The sequence below is a fragment of the Dendropsophus ebraccatus genome, chromosome 13 (assembly GCF_027789765.1).
Source record: "Dendropsophus ebraccatus isolate aDenEbr1 chromosome 13, aDenEbr1.pat, whole genome shotgun sequence".
NCBI lineage: Eukaryota > Metazoa > Chordata > Amphibia > Anura > Hylidae > Dendropsophus > Dendropsophus ebraccatus.
This window is the reverse complement of record NC_091466.1, coordinates 20,519,546-20,531,108: the sequence shown is the minus strand read 5'-3', so window position 1 is coordinate 20,531,108 and position 11,563 is coordinate 20,519,546.

The window sequence follows — 11,563 nt, the reverse complement described above, 5'->3', positions numbered from 1 at the left end:
ATCATTTCATTGTGGTCCCACCCGCACAGCACGCTGTATTCTCTACCTGTACTGCTGATATTGGGATAAAGCAAAGAACTTTTTAAATAATTATTTTTTTCTTTTCCTTCCACGCACATATTATGATCAAGCATCTTTTATCTTTGAAGTCGATTCCCACAATAAGGACTTTATCCGATATTATCTTACATGGGATATACTGTTTATGCCTTGTTTTTTGTGCAGGTGGGATTGGCAGTGCCGGCTCTTATCCTCTCTGCTGTTTAGCATTATCTTATTGTGTTACTGCATCATTTTTGTGCAGATACTGCAGTACTGCAATGACACTCCAACATGTATGAACACAGCCCTAATTTCTCTGTAGACTTTTGCACAATCAGTTTTGCGAAACTGAAACACCTGCTTCTGGCCGGTCAGAGATGGTGAATCATGCCCTGCCCCCTCTCTGCATTATCAGCCTGTGCCTGGCAAACACACACAGTGTGAGACAGAGGCATGGAACATTTGTCTCCTAAGGGGGGAGAGCAGAAGGAGCCATATTTTTTCACTTCCTGGATTTCTATCAGCTACCAGTGTGGCAGAACCATACAGATACAGTAATACATTGTATAGACACATCTATATAACTTTTAAGGTACTTGTAATAGAAAACAAGTTTTTCTTATCAAGAGTTCCCCTTTAAGCACCAGGGTCCGTTTTTTTTAAATCGGACCCTCCTCACTTTATGTGGTTACAGCTCTGGGATGCTTTAACCTATCCAATTGATTCTGAAACTCTTTAGATATTAGTAACTGGCTGTAAAAGTTCAGTGATTTTTTTTCCCACATTTGACACACATGGAAGACCATGAAACTGATTGGGCATGTCGAATGAATTGTAGACCATCTCCATGGCTGTGCACATATACATTGGTAATAGGCATATCCCTGCCCCTGGCTCTGCTCTTAACCATTACAGTCATCTTTATTTCTACTTTGTGATTGGATAGATTTGTATGCTTTACTTGTATATATAGCTTACCTGACATGAAGTTTTGCGTTCATCAAGGGAAGAAGCAAATTCTTCCATCATTGCAGAGAAATCTCAACAACAAGTGTGAGAAGATGCACCTCCTGTTTGTTGCTTTAGGACATTTAGCCTCTGTTCCCATTACTGCGGATAAGATGGCAGACATGTGTCCACTTTAGATTGTTACAAAATCTTCTTGATTTGTTTTCATGTATTCTCTAAAATGCTAGTTTGGCGTGAGAGTGGCTAATATTTAACTCCTAGACGACCTAGGACGTACCGCTACGTCTTGGAAGTCTGTCCCCAGACGACCCTGGACGTACCAGTACGTCCTGAGCTGTGAAGCGCGCTCCGCAGCGGAGCGCGCTTCATAGCAGGTGGGGGCTGGCTGCAATCAGCAGCCGGCACCTCACCGTTAATGACATGCTGCAGCGATCGCGCTGCAGCGTGACATTAACTCCTTAAACGCCGCGGCATTTAAGTGTAAGTGACAGGGGTAGTCCCCTGTCACTTACCGATCGAGACCCCCACAGTCACCCTCGCAGTCACTGTTAAAACGGACCGCGGAAGGTCTCTCACCTGCGGTCCGATCGGCGCTCTGGTCACTGAGCCTGCACAGACAGGCTCAAAGAGCAGAGTGCCAATAACACTGATCAATGCTATGCCTATGGCATAGCAATGATCAGTGTGAGTAATAAAAGTAATGAATATACAAGTCCCCCAAAGGGACTTAAAATGTATAAAAAAAAAAAGTTAAAATCATTTACACACTACCCCAAAACCCCTCCCCCAATAAAAGTTGAAATCACCCCCATTTCCCATATATAAATAAAACATATAAAAGTAAATAAATAAACATATAATATACCGTAGGGTGCGTATTTGTCCGATCTATAAAAATATAACAAGCATCACTGCGAGCGGTGAATGGCGTAGACGAAAAGAGGGAAAAAAGCGTGCCGATTACCCATTTTATGTTACATTATATATAAAAAAAATAATAAAAAGTGATCAAAACGTCCGATCTTCACAAATATGGTATTATTAAAAACTTGAGTTCATGTCGGAAAAAAATGACACCCCATACAGCCCCATAGGTAAAAAAAAATAAAACCGTTATAAGCGTCGCAATAGGCCCATTTTATTAATATTCAATTGCCAAAAAAAGGATTTCATAAAAAAATATATATAACATTAGAGAATCTGTGTAACCTGCATATGGTTGTATTCAGGCTGACCTATAGAATAATAGTATCATGTCGCTGTTACCATATAGTGCATTACGTAGACACAGGAGCCCCCCAAACGTTACCATATTGCATTCTTTTTTACGATTTCACCAATTTATATCTTCATAAATAATATTTGTGGGATTCCATCATACATGTTATGGTAAAATGAAAGATGCCATTACAAAGTACAACTATTCCTTTAACAAACAAGCACTTACATGGCCTTGTAGATAGAAAACTGAAAGTGCTAGAGCTCTTAGAAGGGGAGGAGGAAAAAACTGGGTCATTTTGGGCCTGGTCCTCAAAGGGTTAAAGTGTCACTGTCGTTTTAATTTTTTTGCAGAAATCAATAGTACAGGTGATTTTAAGAAACTTTGTAATTGGGTTTATTAGCTGAAAAATGCATTTTTATCATGAAAAAGCAGTTTGATGCTATCCCCCCTGTCTTCATGTTTTTTATGGAAAGGGGAAGGGTGGAGGGAAATGAGGCACTAAACAGGACATCTAAGAGTTAATTTACAGCTACATCACCGAGCTATCTCCTCTGAAATCAGCACTGACCTCTCTGACCTCTGAATACCGGCTTTCACACAGCTCCTGCTGTGTAGTCCTTTGTTCTGTGCTCTCTTCTGGCTACTAATCCCCCTCCTCCCCCCTCCCCTCTCCGTAGAACAGACAGGACTCGACTGATGTATAAGAGTCAAGATTTACTGATAATGAGCAGTGAATGAGAGACAGGAGGTGGGGGGGGGGGGAGCTGGAAAAAAAGTCTTTTTGAATGCAGACAATGACATACTTGCCTAATAAACCCAATAAACCCAAAGTTTCTTAAAATCGCCTGAACTATTGATTTCTGGAAAAAAAAAATAATTACAGTGACAGTTTAAATTTAAATAAAATATACGTGAGGGCAGGTGACCTACAGATGGATATCACTTCAAACGTGCATAGCATGTACCTGTGCAGCCATGCAGCCATGCAAACATACAAGGTCTACATGCTATGCACGTTTGAAGTGATATCCATCTAGTGGTCACTTAGGTTCACATATGTGCCAAAGGGAAATCCTTGTATTGATCTGATCCACGGCAATTCTCCTGTACAGATCCTTTACACAACAGACACCCAACAGGCACAGGACACCCAAAACCGCAGCAAAAAAGAAGAGGCCCCCTTATTACCTAGAATTTAGAGGCTAAGGGAAAGCTCTCTTTCCTCCAATTTCCTCCAATTTGGTAAAGCCGTCCAGCGCGGCACAGGCTCTGCACAAGAAATCTGCAGGCTTCCAGCCGGTGTAGATCTGTACCATGATTTATGCCTGTGAGCGGGTGTAAATCATGGAAAATCAGGTGCAAGAGGAGGCCACGCTTTCCGCCTTGCTGCGGGGACTACACATGAAGTAGTGTTTGAATGTGGGGGTACACTGAATTGTCGGTATTAAATAATTAGATCTTTCAGAATAAGAGTAAGATCCCCTGTGGATAGGGGAAAAGTTATTTTTATTGCTGTAGAGATTAGGAAATGATTTGATATCTCAGTCTTTACTATACTTGCTTGTTGGCAAATAAAAGTAATTGTAATAAAGTTTCTCATTGCATCATATACCATACTGTGCTTGAATGTATGTGAAAAGGCATGAAAGTATGTGAATGATAAGTGATAATGTGAAGGTGTGTGGTAATTAGAGATGAGCGGAGCGGACACGTGTCCACGCTCTTCCAGTGTCTTCAGCCACCTCCAGTTCGCTCAGGAAATCACTGAGAGACAGCTCTGTGGCATGTGATTGCCTGAGAGCACTATAATTCTCGAGACACAAGAGTGACTGCCCGGTCAGCCAATGACTGTCAGCAGCACTGTTCCTTCTCAGTCAGTGATTGGCTGAGCAGAGAGTGATAGCCCACTTAGCCAATCACTGGCCGTGGCACTATCCCTCAGTCAGTGATTGTCTAAGCAGCCTTAGACCATATAAAGTACATCAGGGAAGCGCAGAAAGGTAAGTATAGATCTTTTAAAGTGACTCTGTACCCACAATCTGTCCCCCCAAACCACTTGTACCTTCAGATAGCTGCTTTCAATCCAAGATCTGTCCTGTGGTCCGTTCGTCAGGGGATGCAGTTATTGTCATAAAAACAACTTTTAATCCAGCAGCGCTGTGTCTAACGGCCGGGGCTTACATTTGTATATGCATTAGGCTGGCACCACCTCTCCATTCTTCCTCCCCACCCTCCTCATCATTAGGAATGATCCAGGAACATTTACTGCTGTTTGAGCTTTGCACAGGTGTATTAACGATCCAGCCCATGTTCATTATACACACAGGTGGGGAATAGGAAGCAATCTGCCTGGATCATTCCTAATCATGAGGAGAGTGGGGAGGAAGGACGGAGAGGTGGTGCCAGCCTAATGCATATACAAATGTAAGCCCCGGCCGTTAGACACAGCGCTGCAGGATTAAAAGTTGTTTTTAGCACAATAACTACATCCCCTGCCGAACGGACCCCAGGACAGATCTTGGATTAAAAGCAGCTATCCGAAGGTACAAGTGGTTTGGGGGGTCAGATTGTGGGTACAGAATCACTTTAAGGTTTGGTTTGCGAAGTTTGTGAATTCTGCATTAAAATTTGCTCATCTCTAGTGGTAATGTTTGACATGTGAGAGTATGTGCACACTAAGGAATTCTCACGGATAACTTGTAGCGGATTCCGCTGCTTGCCCCTGCACGCTTCCACTTCACTCTCCGCCCATCCCATATGATTCTGCTGAAAATAATCCTAACATTTTGCACAGACTGGGTGAGTCTCCCGAAACATGTTAACCATGTGCTTTTTATAATAAACTAATCTAATTTTATCTAATTATACATTGAAGAATTGGATTCTGTCAGAGGCAGTGTTGGGTTTTTTATGCCTCCAACTTTTTGTTTTTACCTTTTATTATTGTGCTATATACAGGCCCCTCCAGGGATCTTCAGCTTTTGCAGCCCCTGACCACTTGCATGTTTCTCCAGTCAGGAACCTAACCAGGACTCATATCCCAGTAGGGTTGATATGCAACTAACCCAAGAGGCCTTAAGGTGAGCATACTATGTTTCACTCTAGTATATCCAACCCTACGGTATCACACAAGGCGCCAATGCCCTTGTTTTCTCTCCTCTCCTTTCCCTAGGATGTCCCTTGTACAAATTGTACATCTTACTACTTACTACAGCTATTTCCGGTTGTGAGACCAGAAATCAATGAGTTACACTGCCTGTCACGCTGCTTAGTCATACAAATAAATAAGGTCACGCTAAGACTGCAATACAGACCCCTTAGTCACAGAAAATCCATCCTGGATGGATTTTCTGTGAGAGTGGCTTACCCCCAGCCTTAGGTAAGTATGACTTTACTGAAACTATAAAGGGTCAGTGATGTGTTTTTTTTCACATTTAACACACCTGTAATTAATATTTTGAAATTATGTCAGTGCACTGTACTGAAGTTAACAATCCCTACGGTTGGGCAGAAAATGGACCCTGTATTAGATTACTCTAGGTTTAGTAATATGTTAATTGTTTCATACCTAATACAATAACCTAGGTCGCCCCGGATCATCACGCAAGGAACCAATAGTAAATAACACGATTATAACCTTAACTGCTGTGAGAATCCAAAATTATTAAAACTTAACTTTTATTTACATATTTAAGAGTGTGAATATTAAGTGATTAAAATATCACTAGAGGTGTAAAGGGAATTCTAAGTTCGGAAATAATTATTTATTTAATGCTGCAGCGCGGGACTGTTCTGCTAATACAACCTCGCTATTATATTAGTCGGCCAATAAGTGGCACCGAGAGTCAGTGTAACTCAGAGAATCATAATTCCTCTGATCAGAATGTCAGCCAAGATAGCAATGTCTATATTATTGGCTGACTATCTCAGGTAAGGAGGGATCAGAACAGACACATGGATTGATGAATGCCGCTTTCAAAATGGATGATCCAGAGCGTATTTAAACCTCTTAGTAGATCAAGCTCATGCGGCCATCAGTCCCTGTCTGTACATCCTATGTTTATTCAAAACCCTGGAAAATGGGATATAGTTTATGCCGATATCCGAGAATTCGCACTAGGCAATATAATATACCCGGATTCGGACTATTATCCCTATCCAGTGGTAAATCAAGAGGGTCACAAGTAGCGGATCATCTGCCAACAACCTGACACCAGGTGCCTTCAGGGCACAGACAGCCCGTATATGTTATGTCAGGAGTGGCTCCGCAAATCAGTGTGAACCTTCTATACACCTCCTAATTAGGTAAATATTCGATTGTAGTTATTGTTCAGAGGAAGCTAGAGATGTTATAATCTAGCGATCAGTGACTGTCATCATTAAATCTAAATTTTTGACATCAGTCATTCAGCTATTCTAGTCCGAGTCACTCTCGCTCTCATCACAATACTATAATGGTTGCATAGCATTAACTGACTGTCTCCTAAATGTTTCAGCTCTTAGTGGCAGCAATTAGCAACGAAATGTTGCCCGGCGGGGCCAGCGGGGCTCCGCCGAGTTGCAAAATTCCGAACCACAGTGAATACTATTCGTTAGCCCTAATAAACACCTCTAGTAAATTAAAACAAACACCCAGATCCCACCACCAATTGTTTCATACCTCCCATTTTTTGCTGGGAGGAAAGAGGGACAGTCACGGCAATGTGCCACGCCTCTATCGCCACGCCCTCATAGCCGCATCACCTATTACCATTATATGAGAAACAAATATTATCACCACATCTTCACCACATAGTGACATATACCCCCATACCATTACTACACAAAATCCACTATACCAAGAGCAATACTCTCCCTCAGCGTTGACCATATAGCAGTAGATTATGGGGACGTCTTCTCTTGTTGGATACTTTCGGGTTTCTTTGCCATCATGCACGGCCATCTTGAAAACCTCTCCGGCCATCTCTAAGACAAACATTTTAGGCTCCTCTCCCCAGTATCATCCTCATCTGCTTCCCAGTAACTCTCTGTGCCCCATATGGTACAGATCCCTCAGTGCCTCCATATCTCATAGTAGTAACCCCCTCCCCCTAGTTTATCCCACTGTAGTACCCCCCTTCCCATAGGTCCCACTGTAGTAGACCCCCATCTCCCTACAGTAGATCCCACTGTAGTAACCCCAATCTTGCTATACCAGGTCCCACTGTAGTAACCACTCCTTATCATAGGTCCCACTGTAGTAACCCCCATCTCACTATAGAAGGGCCCACTGTAGTAACCCCCCATCATAGGTCCCACTGTAGTAGCCCCCATCTCCCTTTTAGAAGGTCCCACTGTAGTAGCCCCCATCTCCCTATAGTAGGTCCCACTGTAGTTGCCCTCATCTCCCTATAGTAGGTCCCACTGTAGTAGCCCCCATCTTCCTATGGTAGGTCCCACTGTAATAGCCCCCATCTCCTTATAGTAGGTCCCACTGTAGTAGCCCCCATCTCCCTATAGTAGGTCCCACTGTAGTAGCCCCCATCTCCCTATGGTAGGTCCCACTGTAGTAGCCCCCATCTCCCTATAGTAGGTCCCACTGTAGTAGCCCCAATCTCCCTATAGTCGGTCCCACTGTAGTAGCCCCCATCTCCCTATGGTAGGTCTCACTGTAATAGCCCCCATCTCCCTATAGCAGGTCCCACTGTAGTAGCCCCCATTTCTCTATAGTAGGTCCCACTGTAGTAGCCCCAAACTCCCTATAGTAGGTCTACTGTAGTAGCCTCCATCTCCCTATAGTAGATCCCACTGTAGTAGCCCCCATCTCCCTATAGTAGGTCCCACTGTAGTAGCCCCCATCTCCTCTCCTGTAGGCAAGTCAGCATACAGTCACCATGGCTCCAGCTGGCTGTTTATTTTCTCCAGGCTGCTGCTGAGGTCACAGTTCAGGGAAAAGGAAGAGAGGAGCAGGCAGTCAGACACACAGCTCAGCTCCCTGCCCCCGAAGCTCTCTGCTCCAGCCCCGGCGCCTGCTTTCATCTTCGCTCCTGCCTGTTCCTGACCTGTGACATCACCAGCAGCAAAGAGGGAGGGAGAAAATGGGTGCAGCCTAGTGGCAGCCCATACATGACTGGGTGGGCAGTAAGGGGTTAACTTGTACAAGGGGAGTAGGAGATAAGGTCACTGGGAGTTCAAAGGATGGTGGTTTAGTGTGAGGTAAGCAATAGGTGAGGTAAGTATAGCTTGGGGGAGGGGATTATCTAGGACAAGTTTTACTCAGGAAGGGGAGGGATTACCTCATTCTTCACTGTGACAGGACCTGAGACGCCCGCCCTAATGATACATGGTCGGTGGGTGTTTGGCTCTGACTGAGGTGGTTATCGGAGGGCCCTGTGAAGGAATGGGGAACCCCCGTATGTATCTGGCAATTATTTGGGGTACGGAATGTGGATACCGCTTAGGCGGGGTGATGTGGGGAGTGGCAGTACGTGACAGATTTGTCAGCCCTGAGTTGTTGCGGAGCGACTGGGGATTATGGATACGGGTTATTATTGTTAATTATTTTATATATTTTATATGTAATATGTTTATTACAGAGTTGGTATATATTTGATATCCCTGTTATTTAATAAAGAGGCTGCTATGGTCATTATTTCCAATGTTACATAGTGTTTGGTGTTTCATTACAAGGGGATTGGTATGGGGGGAGGGGAAGGTTGGTTGGGTTATTATTCCCTTGCCCCGTAATCTGCAATACCCGGGTCATGTAGACAAGCAGGAGAGATGAGACAGAGTGCAGGTACCACGGGGCTGGAGCAGGGAGCTTCCGGGGCAGGAAGCTGAGGCAGTCGCAGTTGTAGTGTGAACGGGGCCTTACTTACTATTATTGACCATAGAGAAAGCCTGATCCACTTCACTCTACTAGGTACTGTACTACCAGACCCAGATACCCTGTAAGACTCCCATTACACTGGATAGTGGTTCACTACGAGTATTACAAAGGGAGACTCCATAAATTTCACTAATCTCCATTGTAACAGCAGGGACCCATCTCTGGACGTCAGCCATTTTAAGAGATCTTCAGTATAAAGGGACAGTTTAAGTTAAAGGGGTTGTCCACTGAAAATCTTTTTCTTTCAAATCAACTGGTGTGAGAAAGTTATTTAGATTTGTAATTTATTTCTATAAAAAAATCTCACGTCTTCCCATATTTGTTAGCTGCTGCATGTCATGCTGGAAATGTTGTTTTATTTTCAATCTGAAACGCTGCTCTCTGCTGACATCTCTGGTTGAGACAGGAACTGTCCAGAGCAGGAGAGGTTTTCTATGTGCATTCATAAAAAACCGAGACAGAGTTCCTGTCTCGGCCACAGATGTCAGCAGAGAGCACTGTGTCAGACTGAAAATAAAACATTTCCTGCAGGACATACAGCAGCTAATAAATATGGGAAGACTGGAGATTTTTTATTAGAAGTAAATTACAAATCTATATAACTTTCTGACACCAGTTGATTTGAAAGAAAAAGATTTTCGCTGGATAACCCCATTGAATAGTGGCCGCAGAGAACCTGTCAGTTCACACAATGGAGCGCACAACAGCAAATTGGGATGCGGGCGCGCAAGGATGTGCCCACATCCAGGGCCGTATTTACCACTAGGCACCCGTGGTCCGGTGCCTAGGGCAGCATCTTGCAGGGGGGCAGCACCAGGGAGCAGGGGGACAGAAAAAACTAATTTTTTTGTTTTTATTTTTTTAGTTTCCCTCCTCCCGTTCAGACTTACCAGTAAATCTGGTGTCTTTTCCAGGGGGGTGGGGAGTATGGTGGTATTGGTCAGGTCTGGTATCGCCAATAGGTGCGTGAAGATGGGGCGTCTTCAGGTTTAGTGCCTAGGGCAGCAGCAGCTGTTAATACAACCCTGCCCACATCCCAATTCATCGGAAGTGAAGATCATCCGGCCGGTACTGCAGTGTGACTGCGGGTCAAAGAACAGCCAGCGTCTTATGAAGTGGGAACATGGCCTTAGTAAGTGTACTCACTGTATATACTAACAGCAGCTCCCTGTGTACCTCATAGAGCTAAAATCAGTCTCCCCTCCTCCAGGCTATGCTGCCCTGCTCTAGTGAGTCTGTCCATAAGATGGCCGACATGGAGGAGCATGTGACTATGTCACACCTGTCAGTGTCCCCCACTAAGCCTGTATTTGCTACTGGAGAATACTGGAGCTGTGGAATGGTCAATGCTCCTCCATGTCAGCCATCATTAGGACAGACTCACCACAGAGCAGGACAGCACAGCCTGAAGGGGGTAGGGGAGTCTGATATTAGCTCTATGAGGTACACGGGGAGATGCTGTCAGTATATACAGTGAGTACACTTACTAATACTGTACACTGAACTATTTTCCTATAAAGTGGCCAACCCCTTTAACCTCTGTGGCAGTGTGTACCTCATGAAGGGAGAGAGTTATTACCACTCGGCCTGTGACAGGATATTGCAGTTATTCAGCGTGACCTCTATCCTCCCAGAGTTCCTATCACTCCAGTCTGCTACATCAGTAGACCATGAAACGACCATTGGAGATGTCAAATGAATTGTAGAACATGTCCATGGCTGTCATCATGTGGTCTCATATACATTTACATCTGTGACAGCCATATATCTGCCCAGACTCTTTATTTTAACCATTACAGACATCTTTATTTCTGCTTTGTGATTGGATGGATTTCTATCCTTTACATGTATATATAGCTTATCTGACACGCACCATCTAGGAAAGCAGCGAGTCCTTCCATATATTGTAGAGATATCACAACAACATGGGGGAAAATATTTACCTCCTGCTCCTCTTTTTTGCATCTGGACCTGTAGCAGGCGTGCCTCTGTCCCCGTCACTGCAGGTAAGATATAATATGTATATTATAGCATTTTTTTATATTATAACTTTTTTTTATAACATTATTAGAATACTCTGTGCACTATTTTGGAGGAGATTTATCAAACTGGTGTAAAGTAGAATTGTCTTAGTTGCCCCTAGCAATTAATCCCATTCCACCTTTTATTCCTCACAGATTCTTTAAAAAATTAAAGGTGGAATCTGATTGGTTGCTAGGGGCAACTAAGACAATGCTACTTTACACCTGTTTGATAACTGTCCCCCCAATGTATTTAACATGTTTATTATTTACGGCTGTAGATCGCGCTACATTTTTGTGTACACTAAAAAAATAAAAACGTGTTTTTTTTGTTTTTTTTTCACAATGGAAGTAATTGGAAAAAAGGGCAAAACGGGATGCCCGCAAATTTTTTGTAAAAACGAATGAGAAAAAAAAGAAGATTGAAAAAACGTAGTG